The sequence below is a fragment of the Lissotriton vulgaris genome, chromosome 4_1 (assembly GCF_964263255.1).
Source record: "Lissotriton vulgaris chromosome 4_1, aLisVul1.2, whole genome shotgun sequence".
Classification (NCBI taxonomy): Eukaryota; Metazoa; Chordata; class Amphibia; order Caudata; family Salamandridae; genus Lissotriton; species Lissotriton vulgaris.
In genome coordinates, this window is record NC_141691.1 from 140040510 (window position 1) to 140060115 (window position 19606).

Here is a 19606-nt window from a genome sequence, read left to right on the forward strand (position 1 = left end):
GGTGTCTGGTTTACAGAGACTTGTTGATAAGCGTGGCTCAAATCCACCCGAGTGACTTACCACACTCACCTATAGTTACTCAGTAAGAAGTCAGCCGGACAGTGGAGAAGAATAAACAAAGTAATTTTATTAGGCCACAAACTCCCATATGATAGGGCCCTGTCCGACCTCACCCCTAAGAGTGCGCCGAGAGGACTAACTCATATCATCACAGCAATACATTATAACATGGTACAGTGAAGCAAAGCACGCCCCTTCTGGAAAAGTACTGAACCCCAGAGAGAGGAACAATGGCATCATACAAGAGGCATCTGCACCTGCAAAAGCAACATGTGGCTATCTCTGCCCAAGGCTGCGGAGCCGGGCCTCAGCGTCTCTGGTGCATGAGAACACTACTGATAAGGAACTTGTTAGTTTCGGGCACAACTAGCTGAGAAAGGAAAACTGCTGCATTAGGGTTTTTCTTATTCCTACGGGAGGGGGGTGAGCGAGTGCGACTCGCAGACACAGAGGAATACTCAAAATGGAGGAAGACAAGCTAAGCTAAGGAAACTGAATATCACCACACGTATAAATGAATAATCATATGAAGAGTAAAAATAACGTAAAGGCATAAGTACATACTTCATTAATTAGACACATGATGCTAACTTGCATATGTAAATGGGTGGGGCATCGAAAATGAAACCTATCAGACCCTCCTTTTAGCATCATTTGGCTAACTGGAGCGTAGCCTTTATTAGCTAAAAAGTTAGCGCCTTTACAGTCCATTCTAGGGGCTGGGCACACTTCAATCAAAAATATCATTATCAATAAGCATCAACCAACGAATATCAGGAAGTTCAATAGCAGTAGAAGCAGGATATTGACCAGTCACTTCTCTTGAGGGACGCAAATTACTGGCACACTTTGAGCAACATGGGGGAAGGCAGTAAACACAAAGGCAGCATGTCAAGAGTACACCCACTACTCCAACTATCCCCATCAGTATTTTCCAGCCCCACGAGGAGAAAACACCCCAGAGCCACCCCTGTAGTGACCATGTCCCATTATCCCGATGAAGTTCAGTCGCTAATCTATAGAGTTTCTGTACCGCTAAGTTAACTGTCGGAGCTGAATCTGGAATATAGACGTCCCGATGACGCGGCAGGCTCCGCCCCTATCAGCAAGGATGACGTCTAACACCATCCTGTTTTGGATCGTAAATAATCTCATAGCTTGCATCTCAACAGACATTTTAGCAGCAATGTCCGCTTCAGTGTTTACCACTTACTCCATCACCCTCGACAACCTACGGATGGCCCTACTGTTAAATATCGGACCCCAAAATGACAATAGGCCCTTAGAGAAATCTGTCCATTGTTGTAAAGAGGTGTCAGTCTGATCTACATCTTCAACCTGAAGTGCCCTCCTTATGCGCTGCTCTGGCGGGCTGGTAAACCTACGATGCGTCTTATGATAGTCAGAAGGTGCCACATACACAGGTGGAAGCATATAGGCCAGATAACAGACTCCACCCCAACCCTCAGGCAGCCATAGATACCCATTGTCTCCGCACACAAAGTAAATATTGGGAGGCGTAACTAGTGAAGGACTAAGGGGCAGGCGGATCGATGCTGTCACGTTACAAGAACTGTTCCCAACCTTTATAGGACCCCACCCTGCAATACAAAAGAATGGTGGTGGTCCTACAACTGCTAAGGGCATCAAAGACTTATTGCTACCGTTCCCTTTTGGGGGGTGTCTATAGGACAGAGAGGAATTTAACTGTAGGAAACTCTCCCTAACTTTGTCAGTGTCATTGGGAGTCAAGAATCGTCCTACTTTCTTTTCACATGTCTCCAAAAATGTTTGGTCAAAACGTCAGTCAGTAAACAACTGTCCAAGAGAAGAAGCGGGCATAGGGCGTACCCGCATTGTCATAGTAGATCCTCTGTCTGATAGTCGGGGAGATAGGAAATCCGGCTGTTGGAAATATTTGACCATACCAATCAAAGTGTACCACCCCACACAACTATTCACTGGTGTCAAGGGAAGTGCTAAAAATCTATCCTTTTTATAAGCAGCAGAGGGTAACAATCCACAAACCCAACAATCGGTCACATTATAGACTGCATGAGCATGACGTAGAGTCTTAATAAAAACATTATCTCTATAGCCTTTACGTAAACTTTGTTCACCATAATCAACAGTAATCATGTTATGTTCGGGAATGGCAGAAGGTGTGGGAGCAAACACATGTACAGGATAAGCTTTGTCCAGAAAGAACAATATTCCAAGAATCACAATGAAGGCAACAAGCAGTATTACAATGACCACTATTTTTCCTTTGCGCGGTGAAGCAAACCATGGGGAATCAGGTTAGGGTCTACGAGGAGCCGCAAAAGGCTGCTCCTCGTCGGGGACGGGACGACCAAAGGGGTACATTTCTTTTACCAAAAATCAAAACTAAAAGAAAAAGAAAAAAACTAAACTAGGAAAAATAGTCCCAGGCACTCCAAAACCGGCCAGAGGGGTTCTTCAACCCTTAAAAGGGATCTTCGTCCCTGTGTCCGTTAAAGCCTCACAGGTAGGCTTCTATTGTTCGTTCCCTAATCCCTCGTTGGAGTTGCACGGCTGCAGCAACTCAGGAGCACTAATCTGGGCCCAGACACCACTCTAATGTCTCGTGAAACAGAATCTTCGGCCAAACACCAGGGCTCTTACTAGTCCATCCCTATCACTAATCTTATTCTGTAAGATATTGTTCACACCTCTACCTGTTCCAGTACCCTATCTAAGCCCTTCTTCCAGTGTTTAGTCCCTCATGCCTTTCTCCTTTCTGGGCCGCAGATTATAGCGAGTGCTCCCTCGCACTTCAGGATCTGTGAACAAAATGGGGATGTCATTGGCAGGTGTTGCGTCCTTCGATGCCTGATCACTATTCTCAACGGGAGCCTTGCAGCCTGCAACAATTGTTTTCTTTCTCTTTACTGTACTCAGCTCCTCTCCCCTCAGTGAGGCATCAGAGAAAGGTGTGTATCTTGGTATTACTGCACACTCTTGGTCAGCAACGCCATCTCTCACCCATTTGTCATACGGCAATGGTAGTGGAACCATCTTTACATGCGATGCATGGGTCCACGCCTTCCGACCCTCAACTCGAAGTGCGGTACGTGTCGTCAGGAGCACTTGCCTCGGCTCCGACCACCTCAGCTCCAGGCAAGACTTCCGCTGATACTTTTTCACCACCACCCAGTACCCGGGTTGTATGGCATGCCCGGGCCCCTCCGGCAACGGCTTCAGGGTGTCTGCTACCTGCTGATGAATAGAACGAAGATCTTTAGTCAAAGCATACAAGTAGTCTATCAACAGAGGATATTCAATTTCTGAAAAACATTTTGGTCTTGGTACTCCCCACACGTTAGCGGGGCGGCCAAAGACCACCTCGTGAGGGGAGACACCCGTTCTAGAATTAACTGTCACTCTGGTAGAAAGCAAGGCTAAGGGAAGGGCATCTGGCCAACGGAGTCCTGTACTCTCCTGTATTTTGGCCATCTTCAACTTTAGCGTTCCATTAAATCTCTCTACAAGTCCCGCGGCCTGAGGGTGTTGGGCCGCGTGGAACGTTTGGGAAATCTGCAGACCCTTACATATAATTTGCATATACCCTTAGCACTAATATGTGCTGGTCCATGAGCCATTGTCACCACTGGGAGGACATATGCGTTTGGGAGTAACCATCGTCTTTTGTCTGTCACATCTGTCCAACATTCATCAGAATCCAATCGCCCCCCACCATCCTTCCATGTCCTCAATTCATCCTCAGTCGCCTTTTCTTGTATGTTCTTTATGCTCTGCACAGTATCTGCAAACATATTAACGTCTGGTACCCATCTAGCTGGTCCTGCCACAAACATTCGTGGGAGTTTCGTCCTAGCTGTCTCTTTTGCTGTTTGGTCTGCGAACACGTTACCCCGTCCTACATCGTCCACCACTGCCTTGTGTGCACTACACTTTATCACGGCCAGTCGTCTGGGTAGCGTCAATGCTGTAAGTAGTCGTAATATCAGTGGGCCGTGTTGTATTCTCTGTCCATGCGATGTCAAAAAACCCCGTTCTGCCCACAGTCGCCCGTAACTATGAGCCACGCCAAAGGCGTATTGGCTGTCAGTATAGATATTCACATCCAGTCCTTCACTCAACTCACACACTCGCAACAAGGCTATTATTTCTGCAGCCTGGGCCGAATGATAGGGAATCCTAGAAGTCTCCACTACTGTCTGTAATGTTGTTACTGCGTATGCTGCCGTTGACGTACCGTCTGCAAGTTTAAAACAAGACCCATCAACATACAGCTCCCCGTCAGGATCATCTAGAGGTGTATCAGTCAAGTCAATTCTCCCTTTCGTCTCCTCCTCTGTCCGAAACAAACAATCATGTATTTCATCATTCTTTGTATCTGATGGGATGTGTAGCAACGTGGCTGGGTTCAGAGTGGCACATCGCTTTATCGTGACATGGGGTGCGAATAGTGTCATTTCATAACCAGTAAGGCGAGCACTTGTTAAGTGCTGCGCCTGCGTTCTGTTCAATAGAATATCCACAGCATGCGGTACCATTACTGTGAGGTCTGAACCCAGGACGAGCCCTGCCGATTGTCTAATAGAGACCGCAGCCGCCGCTGTGGCCCGCAGACAGCTCAGCAGCGCTCTTGTCACATTGTCAAGCATAGGAGAGAAGTAAGCACATGGTCTCTGTTTCCCCCCAAAACATTGTGTTAAGACAGACAACGCGTAACCTTCCGCCTCATGTACATAAAGTACAAAAGGCTTCTGGTAATCAGGTGTTCCCAAAACAGGTGCAGAACATAAAGCAGTTTTTAGTGACTCAAAGGCTTCCTGACATGCGGGGGTCCAGGGTAGGGGTTTGCGCACCTCTTTAGTAGTCAGATACAGTAGGGGTTTTGTTAGTGAAGCATAATTGGGTATCCACTGGTGACAATACGAGGTTATGCCCAAAAACGCGCGTACCACTCGCTGCGTGTTAGGTACAGCCATGCTAGTTATCGCTTTTATGCGCTCCGGTGTCAACCTCCTCCCCTCCTTCGAAAGGAGATGACCTAAGTAGGTTACCTCCGTTCGACATTATTGGAATTTAGGAAGGGAGACTTTGTGACCTTTGTGTGCCAAATGATGTAATACTTTAACCGTAGCATCCCGACAACCGTCCTCGGTGTCCGATGCGATGAGAATATCATCCACATATTGTAACAGAACATTGCCTGCGGGTAGTTCCAAGTCATCCAATTGAGCTTTCAATGCCTGGCTATAAATGCTGGGACTCTCAGTATATCCTTGAGGAATTCTCCTAAATCTAAAACTTCGGCCAGCCAATGAGAATCCGAAGAGATAACGGCTATCTTCATGTACAGGAATACTGAAGAAAGCATTCTTCAGATCCAGAACAGAAAAATATTTAGCCGATGGGGGAATCATTGTCAAAATCGTTGTAATGTCGGAAACCACTGGGTACTGGGGCTCAACCCCCTTGTTAATGTGGCGTAAGTCAATCACAAATCTATAGACATCAGGTGTATCATCTTTGGAATCAGATGACCGTCTTTTAAGAATCGGAAGGATAGGACTATTACATATGTTAGAGTCCGTCTCCTCCACGACCCCTTATCGAATCAAATCCTGTATTATCGGCAATAGGGCCTTTTCGCCATCCCTAGATATCTTATATTAGGGTATTCTGGGCAATTGGGCTCCCACTTTAACCTTGATAGACACAGGAGCAATATCCATTTTTCCCACATCCGTATCACTGTTGGCCCATAAGCTCTCTGGGACCCCTTCAAATTCAGGCGGCAGAGGCTCATCTTTGGAAAAACATTGCTGCGCACGCGCAACTGTAGGACCCAATGTAAGGTACACACCATCCGGAGAACAATAAATGGTGGCATGCAACCTCTTCAGCAAGTCTAAACCCAACAAATTTTCACAGCAATTGGAAGTCAACAGAAAAGGGGAATCTACAGTGAAAGGGCCAATTGTAAGAGCGAGTGGTTTAGAGATGGGGCTAATCACCGGAGTACCTGAGAACCCCACGGAGATATTATTCTTGCCAGACAGAGCCGCCCCTGGGACCTGAGAACGAGCCACTGAACTTTTCATAGCACCCGTATCTACCAAAAATTTCTGTTGGGACCCTGACAAATCTGCAGTCACATAGGGTCCTTGTTGATCAACATCCACAGAAACTGGTCCCTCGCTCTGTCCTACGCTGTCCTAGTTATGGGAGAATCCTGTCAAATCATCCATTGTATAATCATCGTTGTAGTACTGTCCACCTCCCCTCTGAAAGTGTTGTCTATCCTTATTTCCATCTAAACAATTTCCTCCTTGCCTCCCTACACCATCAGACTGCCCATCATGTCTTCGAAAATCACCTCGGCCCCGCCCTCTGCCTTGGCCAGCATTCGACTGAAACTCAGGACAATCTCTCCACCAGTGCCCCTCTTGTTTACATTTTGCGCACTGATTCTGTCCCAATCGCTCTCTCTTGTCACCCCTTCCGTAACCGCTTCCCCCTCGTCCCGCTGCCGCAGGTGAAGCACCTCTGCCCCGACCTCTGGACACCTGTTGTAACAAAACCCTCGTCTTCAAATCCTTGGCCTTCTTTTCCTGCTTGTCCTTACTCTCATTTTCTCTATGTTCATAATACTGAGCCATGCTTAGGATGCCAGAGGGAGTGGACGTCGTCCACGTACTCTCCGACGCCTGTAACCTCGCCGATATTTCCGGTAACAAGTTCATTACGAACCTGTTAACGAAAAGTCGTAACCCTCCGTCCTGTGACATGTCCTGTCCACTGAAATCCATAAACGTCTCCTCAAACCTAGTAAAAAAATCAGAAACAGCTTCATCCTTTTTCTGTCTACAGGCTGTCAACTTATCCCAGTCCACTTTCTTCGGGGGATGAGAGAGTGCATATACTTAATAATCCGCCCCGGCAAAGCCAAAATCTCTGCTTTCGGCTTCTCACCCGGCTTTCGTTCCTTGTCCCAATCCTGAAATTCCGTCCATGTACCACCCAGTTCCTCCGTATGATCAGTGCCCTTCACCTATCTCCACAAGTCCACCGGGACTAGCAATCCAAAGAATAATTCAATGTCCGCTAAAGTCATAACAGTCGAGGATGCAGCTTCTGTCAACTCTTTATAATAGGCAGCCGGATTTTTTCTGGAATCTGGCAACTGAGCCTTCAAAGCTAACACCTCACTCCTTTTCCACGGCGTATATACCCACTGTTCTTGAAAATGGGCGTCTACACGAGCCCTAGTGACAGCATGTGTGACTGGATCTACCACTTCGGGGGCTTCAGGGTGAAAAATAGGGTGCACCTCACGCATTGGATGTATGCCAGGAAAATGGGGCGTACCTGCAGATGGTAATTCATTTCTATACTCTAATATGGATCTTAAACTTCGCATCACCTCCCGTACCCCAGTGTTAGTCCTATAAGCTCCGTTTTTTATGTCCTGTAGAATCGCGGGAGCTGCTCCTCCATACCCCTGCTCCCATAGCGCTATCAACGTTGTCGACATGTGCCACAAAGCATGCTGTTGCATCAGAGGTTCAAAATCTTTCATTGTGGACCAAATGTCCTCAAAAGAATAAATATTATTCCTGGCCCACTGACAAGCTTGATTAGCCACCACTTTTTTCTCATCTAAGCTAATTGTAGAGCGGGTAAGCAATTTTCGCACCTGGGAGAGCAACCCACTCCCCATACCTCTATTCGGTGTCAACAACTCCTGACTGGGAGTAGCACTAGCAGAGACAGCAGGGAGTGCTGAGAGAAACTGGGAGGGAGCGGGTGAGCTTGCCGCAAGCAAAGAAACAAGGGGGGCTGGCAACGATGGGGAGGTAGAAGACGCCGCACCAGACGGGTGTGGGGCACTTGCTTGCGAGTCCAAAACCCCACCGGAGGAAGCCGGAACCGGCAACGTGGGATATAGTGGCTGCGGGGCATAAGGGGGAGGGGGCCGGGCACTCAAAACACCCTCCATCTCATCCTGCTCATCCTCTCGCACTACATAACTTTTATTTTCCTTCAACCTAAAAAGCCTATCTGCGCGCTCGATCCGCTGCTCATTCTCTTTCTTTGTATGCTCCCTCGCTTTCTGTGCCATCATCTGCACCGCCCTCTTCTGGGCCACCTTCTCCTCCCTCAATTGACGTTCTCTAACTTCCTTCTGCCACATCCGTAATGAGTCAAACATGCTCTGACGACTAAGCCTAGCGAACAATTTGTCTTGTAAATAGTCCAATTTAGCCACATCAAAAGAACCTGTCAAGGGCCACTGCAAATCCACATTGTCTTTGGTATATCGGTGCCATAAAGTACCAAACAAAATCGGAGGCAACCCATGTTTCACATACATATCGAAATTAGGGGAGCCCTCCACCGGGGCGGGCTGGCTTTCGGCCAGTCTAGAATCTGATGTACGACAGCAGCATCCGAAACACCGCAACTTACTGAAGCACGGCATCTTTACAATAATGCAATCACACCTTCTCACAAATTCCTTTACCTCTGTTCACTAGCTCCTAACACATCCACACATATATGGTATACATTAAATTCAAAAACACACACATCCTATACATCAAAATCCTGCCAAACACGTGTTACCAAAATGGGACAAGGCCCGTCGACCAAGTCCTGGGGAACCTGGAGCCTACCGCAGACTGAACAGTATACTAACTGTTCTGAGGATGGAGGACACATCCGCCACCCGTGTGACACTACGGATCGCTGCGCACTTTACCGCAGAAGGCCCAGAACTCACACCTACCAAATCACCAGTCTTAGGCATTCGGGGTGAAGTCCAGGACCCGCCGCAATGAGCCACGCCTCCACCACAGTGCCACCCGGTCGGATGACCGCAAACAACCGTCCCCACACCTCCCGTTAAGTCTGTCAGAGCGCCACTCGCACTCTGAGTTCCCCGGAGCACACTAGCCCCAGGAGCGCACCGGCTCCTCAAACCATTAGAGACACCCCAGTCTCTTGGAGCACTCCAGCTCCTTCAAACAACAGGCGGACCACTCACCTTCCATATGCGGTACCGACCTCTACCGTTCTCCACCTCCGGCTGCCAGGACCAACACGGTCAGCTCCAGGTTCCGCCTTCCGGACCCCGGCGTAAGATCCGAACCGGGACCTCTCCCGATCAGCAAGGTGGGGCAGACCCACCGTGCCGACCAGAGGGTCCCCGGTCTTCTGCTACCCACCTTCGGGTGAGAAAGATCCTTATCGCGGGGTGCCTGTTCGGGCGCCATCTGATAAGCGTGGCTCAAATCCACCCGAGTGACTTACCACACTCACCTATAGTTACTCAGTAAGAAGTCAGCCGGACAGTGGAGAAGAATAAACAAAGTGATTTTATTAGGCCACAAACTCCCATATGAGAGGGCCCTGTCCGACCTCACCCCTAAGAGTGCGCCGAGAGGACTAACTCATATCATCACAGCAATACATTATAACATGGTACAGTGAAGCAAAACACGCCCCTTCTGGAAAAGTACTGAACCCCAGAGAGAGGAACAATGGCATCATACAAGAGGCATCTGCACCTGCAAAAGCAACATTTGGCTATCTCTGCCCAAGGCCGCGGAGCCGGGCCTCAGCGTCTCTGGTGCATGAGAACACTACTGATAAGGAACTTGTTAGTTTCGGCCACAACTAGCTGAGAAACGAAAACTGCTGCATTAGGGTTTTTCTTATTCCTACGGGAGGGGGGTGAGCGAGTGCGACTCGCAGACACAGAGGAATACTCAAAATGGAGGCACAAAAGCTAAGCTAAGGAAACTGAATATCACCACACGTATAAATGAATAATCATATGAAGAGTAAAAATAACGTAAAGGCATAAGTACATACTTCATTAGTTAGACACATGATGCTAACTTGCATATGTAAATGTTAATGGTGGGGGATCGAAAATGAAACCTACTTCATGAGTGGCCCACCAGTTCCAGAATCGTCCCTGCAATCTGCCTACCCCTGACCGTGTAGACATCTTGACGCATGCCGCCCAACTGACCTATCTGCTCTGCATTCAACCCGCCCGGCCTGGGTACCAACAAACCAGCTGTGCTCCCATGGTCCTGAGGCCCTTGCGACCTTTTCCCTTGATGGTGACCCCTCGGAATTACCTTTAAGTCTCCTTGTGCAGTGTATTTTTTAGTGACCCCTTCTCTGTAGTGCTCCTTCTACCAACTACCTCATCACCCTGATGCTGGCTGAATCCGGGACACTCCTGACAATCCGCTGGTGGAACATTAGACCTGGCCTCGCTACTTATCTAAATCCAGAAGGTGAACTTTTAAAATGTATATCTTAAAAAGTACTTACCTTAAGACGAGAATCTTGATCTAAAAAAATATAGAAATCTATGTTATTTTTACAAATTTGTCTCGGATTTAATATTGAGTGTGTGTATCATTTATTGCCTCTGTGAGTTCAACAAATGCTTGGCATTACCCTCGGATAAGCCGAATTGCTTGCCCAGACTACCACAAATAAAGCATTAATATTATCTATTTTTGCCTCTGTATACCAATCTGGGATCCACTGGACTCTATGCAAAGTTTACTTCGTTTCAGTGCACTATAGAGAGCCGGCTTATTAAATAAGATTATTGCAATGGATGAAAACATTCAGTACACAAGCCCACTTAGCCTCCTTCAGCCGAGCTTGATGGCCTATAGGACCAGAAAAGTGGCTGGTAGATTGAATATATCTGTAGAGGACATTTCTAGTTTATTGTTTACACGAAGACAAGACTAAGGTCCTGATCTTTGGCCGCTACAGGAACAAGAAACATCTTACATAGCGCAAGTACAAACCTGGGTGTCTGGTTTACAGAGACTTGTAAACCTACTGCCCATATAGCCTTCTTGAAAAAGAAAAGGGAAGCCATTATATACAGTCTCAATTGCTTTAACATGGGACTAAAAAGTGCCTCTGCAGCACCTATACTCAGGGTCATGGAGGTGACCCTCTTCCCCACGCTGCAATATGGTCAACAGGCAATTCCCAGGGCCTACCTCCCAGCCTAGAGCAAGCACAGAGCACAGGCTATAAGAAAATATCCCAACTGCCTTATTACATCAGTACAACAGGACTTTGTCTGGAATTTGCTCCTATAAGACAAACTTTAGCCTGAGCGTCAGACCGATTGAAATGCTACATTTGGGGCCTTAAAACGCCAGCAGACTCGCTAAAAGTCCGTATGAAAGATATATTTCAGATCCCGGGGAATCTGTGGCATCAGCAAATTCAAAAAGTAATTTCCTCTTTCCAAATTTAAGCACCTGTGTTAAAGGCAGACTCTGTCTCCTATATGACCTGGAAAAGGGTAGCCAATAGGCAGCTGCAACTAATCTTGCCTAACTGGACATATCTTCTCTAAGGTCCTCCAGTATTTTGCTTCCTTTGAACAACTCATACTTGGTAGGGAAGACACAACCAGACTTATCAGAGGTCATCAATGGATGGATGTGTAGAGACATTATGTATTAGCGCCTGCTAGGGTTACCAGTGTCCGGTTATGTAATTTTAAATGTGAATCACTTTTTTTTTTCCTGCTATTTTCTGCCCGTGTTAACGTTGTATTCTCCTTCTGTGCCTGGTTTTATTCTTTTTTGCCCGTGGTAGTGTTTTCCTTCCTGTTTGCCCGCCTACCTCGCCGCCCTCCACCTTCCCTCCCCGCCACCACCGCTGACCCCGCCCCTTTTTTCTTTCTGTTCCCTCCCCGCTCCCGCCTCCCAGCTGCTCCGCCCACCCGCGCACTTCGCCTTAAATGGCGACCGTGCAAACGTGCAGCGGTCACGCGCAGCGGGCGCGCCGATTGTGCGCCGAAGGCGCGCCAAAGGTAAGCCCGTCTGCGCCCGTCCGCGCCTGGACCGCGCCCAGTGCCAGGACCCCTGGCCCTCGAGGACCCCGACCGACCCGCCTGACGTACTCCGCCGCCACCCTCATCGCACTCAACACCGGCCGACCCCCAGATTGCCACCAAGCCACACCACGACGCACCCACGGACCTTTCAGCTGCCACGCCTGCAAGTTCACCTGCATCCGGACCTGCCTCGCACCAGCACCCGCCAAGTCGAACACCAGCAGCACCCACCTCAAGTGCATCCTGCTCAACACCCGCTCCGTCCAAAGACACGCCGTCGAACTCTGGAACCTCCTAGACGCCACAGCCCCTGACGTTGCCTTCCTCACGGAGACCTGGATGAATGCCTCTTCAGCCCCCGACATCGCCATCGCCATCCCAGAGGGCTACAAGATCGTCCGGAGGGACCGCAACGCCAACCAGATGGGAGGAGGCATCGCCATCATCCACAGGAACACCATCCGTCTCACGACCAGCACCGACAGCACCCTGACCAGCGCCGAACACCTGCATTTCCAGATCCACACCAACCCGAAGACCACCCTCAGAGGCACCCTGATCTACCGACCCCCGGGACCACGCACACAATTCAGCGAGGACATCGCCGACTTTGTCAGCCCGCATGCCCTCCCCTCCGCTGACTACATCCTCCTGGGGGACCTCAACTTCCATCTAGAAAACAACAACGACCGCAACACCAGCACCCTGCTCGACAACCTCGCCAATCTTGGACTCAAGCAGCTGGTGTCCACCCCCACCCACCTCGCCGGACACACACTCGACGCAGTCTTCTCTTCCAGCACAGACATCGACTTCAGCCACGCCACAGAGCTTCAATGGACGGACCACAGCTGCGTCCACTTCACCTTCAAGAGAACGACGACCCACCACCACCAGCAACAGGCCGCCCGCAGAAGCTGGAACAAGATCACAGCAGACCAGCTCGCCACCTCCCTGAGCCAGCACCCTCCTGCCAGCTCAGCGAACCCCAGCCAGGCCGCCGACAACCTCACGAAGTGGATCAGCATCTGCGCGGACGAGCTCGCCCCGTTGAGGACCCCGCCCAGCAGACCCGGCAGCAAGAAAGCCCCGTGGTTCACCGACGAACTCAAGAGCTCCAAGAAGAACTGCAGAGCCCTCGAGAAAGTCTGGAGAAGGGAACCTACACCGGACAACAGGACCACCCTCAAGCTGGCCACTCGGAAGCACCACCAGCTGATCCGCGCCGCCAAGAAAACTGCATTCAAGGACCGGCTGGACAACAACGCACACAACAGCAAGGAACTCTTCAACATTGTGAAAGAGCTCTCCAACCCCAGCGCAGGAAACAACGACATCACCCCATCGCAAGACCTCTGCGACTCCCTCGCTTCTTACTTCCACAACAAGATCGCGGACATACACAACAGCTTCAACAACCAACCAACGCACACCATGACCGAACAACCTCCCCCCACCACCACCCTCCACGCCTGGACCCCGATCAGCACCGAAGACACCATCCGCACAATGAACTCCATCCACTCCGGAGCACCGACCGACCCCTGCCCTCACCACGTCTTCAACAAGGCCGACGCTGTCATCGCACCCCACCTGCGAGACATCATCAACTCATCCTTCGACACCGCCACCTTCCCTGAGAGCTGGAAGCACGCCGAACTCAGCGCTCTACTCAAGAAACCAACAGCGGACCCCACCGAACTCAAAAACTACCGCCCCATCTCGCTCCTCCCGTTTCCAGCCAAAGTCATCGAGAAGACCGTCAACAAGCAGATGGCCGCCTTCCTCGAGACGAACGGATCCCTCGACCCCTCACAGTCCGGCTTCCGAGCCAATCACAGCACCGAGACCGCCCTCATCGCCGCCACCGATGACATCCGAGCCCTGATGGACAACGGAGAAACAGCGGCCCTCATCCTCCTAGACCTCTCCGCGGCATTCGACACTGTCTGCCACCGCACCCTAGTACAGCGCCTCAGCAACGTCGGAATCCAGGACAAGGCACTGGAATGGATCATCTCCTTCCTCGACGGAAGAACTCAGAGAGTCCGCCTACCACCGTACAAGTCAGAGGCCTCCGAAGTCATCTGCGGCGTCCCTCAAGGATCCTCTCTGAGCCCCACCCTCTTCAACGTCTACATGAGCCCCCTTGCGGCCATCGCACGCCAACACAACCTCAGCATAATCTCCTACGCCGACGACACCCAGCTGATCCTCTCCCTGACCAACGACCCCGCCACCGCCAGAGCCAACCTGCACGAAGGGATGAAAGAGGTAGCCGAGTGGATGACGACCAGCCGCCTGAAACTGAACTCTGACAAGACGGAGGTCCTCATCCTGGGCTCTTCACCCTCCGCCTGGGACGACTCCTGGTGGCCTCCCGCCCTGGGCACCGCACCCAAACCGACAGACCATGCACGCAACCTGGGCTTCATCCTGGACTCCTCCCTCTCCATGACCAGGCAAGTCAACAACGGCGTGCTTCAACATCCTACGCATGCTACGGAAGATCTTCTGGTGGATCCCCACCGAGACCAGGAAGACCGTCACCCAGGCCCTCGTCACCAGCCGACTGGACTAAGGCAACGCCCTCTACGCCGGTACCACCGCCAAGCTCCAGAAGAGACTCCAGCGGATCCAGAACGCCTCAGCCAGACTCATCCTCGACATCCCACGAACCAGCCACATCTCCGGACATCTGAGAGACCTTCACTGGCTCCCCGTCAACAAAAGGATCACCTTCCGCCTCCTCACCCACGCACACAAAGCCCTACACGACCAAGGCCCGAGCTACCTCAACAGCCGGATCAACTTCTACGCTCCCAAACGCCACCTCCGATCAGCCAACCACGCCCTCGCCGCCGTCCCCCGCATCCGAAGAGCGACTACAGGAGGAAGGTCCTTCTCCTCCCTGGCCGCCAAGACCTGGAACTCCCTCCCGACCGACCTGCGCCTGACCCAAGACCACCTCTCCTTCAGGAAGAAGCTGAAGACCTGGCTGTTCGAGCAGTAGCGGCACCCCCCCTCCCCCAAGCGCCTTGAGACCCTACGGGCGCGCTCTATAAATGTCTTTGATTGATTGATTGATTGAATCATGGTTTCACCTCTTGTGCTGTTGTCCTACGCTCAATGTCATCAAGGTCTCTGCCGAAACCAATTTACTTGGTTCAGAGGGTTCGTACTTGCTTGGAGGCCACATTGTTAGGCTTCATCCAAATAGTGGTGGCTCGCAGAGGTAATGCTGTGGCGGGGGGGTGAGGCGGGGCGGGACTGGTGCTGGGTGGAGGGGTAGTGGAGTATGACATACGACGGCAAAGGTGAAAGTAAATAAATGAATAAATAAAACCACTTACCTTGCGCTCGCCGCATCACCGACTTGGCGATGCGGCGAGCGCAAGGTAAGTGGTTTGTTTTATTTATTCATTTACTTTCACATTTGCCCTCGTATGTCGGACTTCACTACCCCCCATCCAACCCCGCCCCATCACGCCTCACCGTCCCACAGCATTACCTCTGCGAGCCACCACTGCATCCAAACCAATGTATGAGCCTTAACGAGGTGGGGGGGAATTTTCCAAGGAACTCAGAGCCAAACTTTGATTCCAAACTGCTTAGCCCCGGCCATTTATCTTTACTCAAAAGCTGATAATGGACTACTGCATGCAGAAATCGAGAAACGAGACAGTGGAGTGGTGAAGGGCCTCTGGTCCAATTGCCGCAATGGACGCGGGAGAGAGGAAACCATCCGTATGACTTAATATTTGGACATAAGGCGGGTAAATCAACAGTCTTCTCCAGGGCTATAAGTGGGATGAAAAAATTAGGGGGTCTCTCAAAGGGGCGTGGCCATTGTAATTAAGGGCATGGCTTACAAACACATAGGGTAAATATCTTTGCTTAAAATAGTATGCCGCCCGACTTGTTGCTCTTTCTGTCATTGCATCCAAAAATATGATACAACAAGTAACACCATACCTACAGGTCAGGACTATTGGCTTTGTCAGTGGTTGTTAGTTGCATAAGATAAATAAGCACTAAAAGCCCTGGTGACACTACGACAATGTTGCTGCTCCTGAGTTTCAGAATGAGAAGGGTAATCCAGAGCGAAAATGACTCTTTAAAGGATTTCACTTCCCCTACAACGCTCACCTGGCATGACGTCATGCCGTAACTTCTCCACCAGTGAGAAGTGAGCAGTGTGAGCACACGCACACGATGTGCCTGCTGTCACTGCAGTCCGGAAACAAACGGACCGCCTGTGGCAGGGCACAAAGCAGAGCCCGCTAGGGACTCGTTTTGAGTAACCCTGGGCGTAGGACTACGCTACGCTAGCGTAGTTTGCGCAACTACGCGCATCACAAATTGCACGTAGCGCAGTGAAAAAATGCGTAGCGTAGCGGGCATTTTTTGCTTGCTCGCGGTCCTCAACGTCAAGTTGGCGAGCGAGCAAAATGACCTCCCGGCAAGACTTTTTCCTCGTTCCCGATCAGCAACATCAAGTTGCCGATCCCGAGCGTGGAAAATAAACATCCTAGCAAGATTCTCAACAAGGGGAGGTCAGGTTTCTCATTGCGAGTGGTTGCGTATGCTTGCGACCGCTCGCGATGAGAAACTACCAGTCCGCGTTGAGAAAACTGCAACTCGAGTACAAATCTACTCAAGCGGCAGAAAACGACCGCTTTCACTGTGCAAGATGCCGTTTGCAATGATTGCACAGTGCGGAAAAGCATCCGGCACTGTGCAATCAGTGCGAACAGCATTTTACCTACCGCACTATGCAGTTCGCGTAGCTTGCTTAGTGCAAAGTGCACTTCGATTAGCTACACATAGCGTGACTACGCGAACTATGCCCAGGGTTAGTTTCGAGACCCCTCTAAAAAACTGCCGGTGCTCAGCACCGGTGAGACCTGGCTCACTTAAAGCCCTGGTCTTCTCACTGTACTACATTTACGGTCCCCTTAAATTTTCCTTCTCTACCCAAAGTACATGGGTGTAGGACATTTATTTGATATCTCTAGCTTCTAACTAACCTCCTCCACTTTGTGTCCTTTGGGCCCGGGGTCACCCTTTGTCCGGGGGTTGGGGTACTAGATCTTGCACTCCTGTTGCTTTTTGTAGTTACACTTAAGTGCCAGCTCTCAAGCGAATCAGCTTTCTGCTTTAGATGAAGCGCAATGTTTTTTTTGGCAGGGGGATCTGGAAAACACTCTGTGGTTTAAATATTTTTATAGGAAAACGCTCTGTAGACCCCCGATTCCTGCAGTTTTTAGTGGCACTATCAAGGTGACAGCTCTGAGTGATCTATCTTTATGCACTACATAAAGCACTTTTTCTTCGCTGCTCCTGACACCTATGCACTTTAGATCAAGGGTCCCTTTCTGTAAACGAGGCTCTGGTAAGGTGAAGAGCTTAATTTGAGTTAAATGGACCGACACGGCTACTAACTAGTATCTTTTGACTTAGGAGCCCGGAGCCCCCCTTGCAAAACACGTGAAATTCTTGCACTACGCACTTTGATTCTAAGCAATTTAGGGGCATATTATGAAGACAGGCGATAAAATTATCGCTGCTTTAGCGGCAGAAAACTGCCGCTAAAACGGCGATAATGGGCTTGATAATATGCCCTGGAGAATTCCAATAGAAGCCCATGTTTACACCAGAACTGTTTCTATTGGAATTTACAAGGCCATATTATCAAGCCCATTTACGGCGCTTTAGCACCAGTTTTCTGCTGCTAAAACGGCAATAATTTTTAACGCCCTGCTTGACAATATGCCCCGTGTTTCGGCCCCCTCCTTTTGCTCATGCACTTCCAGCTCACTGGGCCAACAAAAACGAACGTATGTTACCTTCCTTCTTTGTAATGGCTCTCGCTCTCACAGAAGCAATCTTAACAGGACAGTCAATTACGGTTCTTAATTTTAGCACTTTTAGTACTCGGATGGATAGTTTAATATTTTATGTATACAAATTGTTATGGCTTTTATGAACTAAACAAGAAAAATGACAGTAACAGCTCATTGAGTACCATTACATTTTGGTTCTAATAATGATCTGAATCAGTTGGCCAATTTTCAGGTTCTGTTGCTTGCCTTCAGCACTGTGTCCGCCGCCTAGAAGAAAGGCAATGTTACATGTCTGCTCGATCTAGCCTTCATGAAGAATTATCATCCCATCACTCTCCCACCTGTCATCTCGAAGATGATGAAGAAACTCCTCGTGAAGTGGCTACCAAGTCATCTTAAGGGCCTACAACTTTTGAAGTGGGCTCAGGTAGGATTCTGCTACATGTATATCACCCTACCTGTGGTTTTACCTGCTCATGATGAAATGGTTTGCACTGCTTTATAATGTGCCACTGATTCACCAGTTTCCACATTACCCTTATAGGTAAAGTTCTATTAGAATGCAGCTCTAATTACCTATAATGTAAAGTTCATAAAAACACTATGGATCAGAGGGGATTGGAGGAAGCCCGGGGATACTCGTCCCTCAAAAGAACAAATGTTAGTATACTGAGTACGCCCAGCGATATGTGAAAAAGAGAAAAAGAAGGTAGTGTAATGTCTCACACCGTGTGAGGAGGGAACCCTTATGATGAAGCATGTCACCTAACGGTGAGTGAGGGTTCTTGTCCTGAAGGAAATGTCTCCTCCTGTCTCTTCCACAGACGTTACACTACCTCTACCTTCTTTTTCTCTTTTTCACGTGTAGCCGGCCTTACTCTGTGTGCTAAGAAACTATAATTTAAAGTGCCATTCAATGCCAGTTTCTGCATTGCCACTTTAACCTAAGCAGCACTTCCATGCAACTGCTACAACCTCCCTTCCCTTCTACTCTGTGGCCCAGTTACAGTTTCATTGGCCCACCAAAGAGCTCTATGAGTGGCTGCTTGCCAAGTCAATGTTTTGAGGCTGAGTGTGGTATGTAGGAAAGTGGGGCTGCTCAGATGGGCGGCCCCTCTTGCCAAAGCGAGATGTGGCACTTCTGCCCATGGCAGATGGCAGTGCAGCCGACATGTTATTGTTCCCCCAGCACCATTGAAGGAAAGCTGCCACTGCTCATGCACTGTATGAGAGGGGCTCTGTTTCATAGCTGTTCCAGCTTACGAAGAGGCCTGTGAACTGATGCTGCTTTTTGGCTTGGACCCGCTATGGTCCTTAACTTCTTGCTGGAGTGAGTGAGGATCGCAGGACTGCCCCAAATTAGAATCTTAATTTGAGAGTGTGTACCCCTAGCAATTCAAGAGCTTTGGAAAAAACGGGGGCCCTGGATCTAGAATAAATTGCCTTGACAGGGAATTACAATTAAGGGGAAAGGAACACCTAGGCACGGTGGATTCAACACATTTCAGGCATATCACCAACAGACACTTATTGAGATAACATTACATATGTGCAACAAGTGACAAACTGATATTGTATATATTTCTTTTATTTTTTCACTTTTTTTATAATAAAAATATACAATCTCTTTTTTTAAATTTTATACATTACAAAAATATCTGTCCGAATATTAGCAATTGTTTTAACCAACTTGATTGATGTGCATACATTCATTACAATCTGATAATTCATTACACATACATTTCATAGTTGTCTTATTTCTACATTCTTTGTATGTTCACAGCAACAATATCATCATATTGTTATG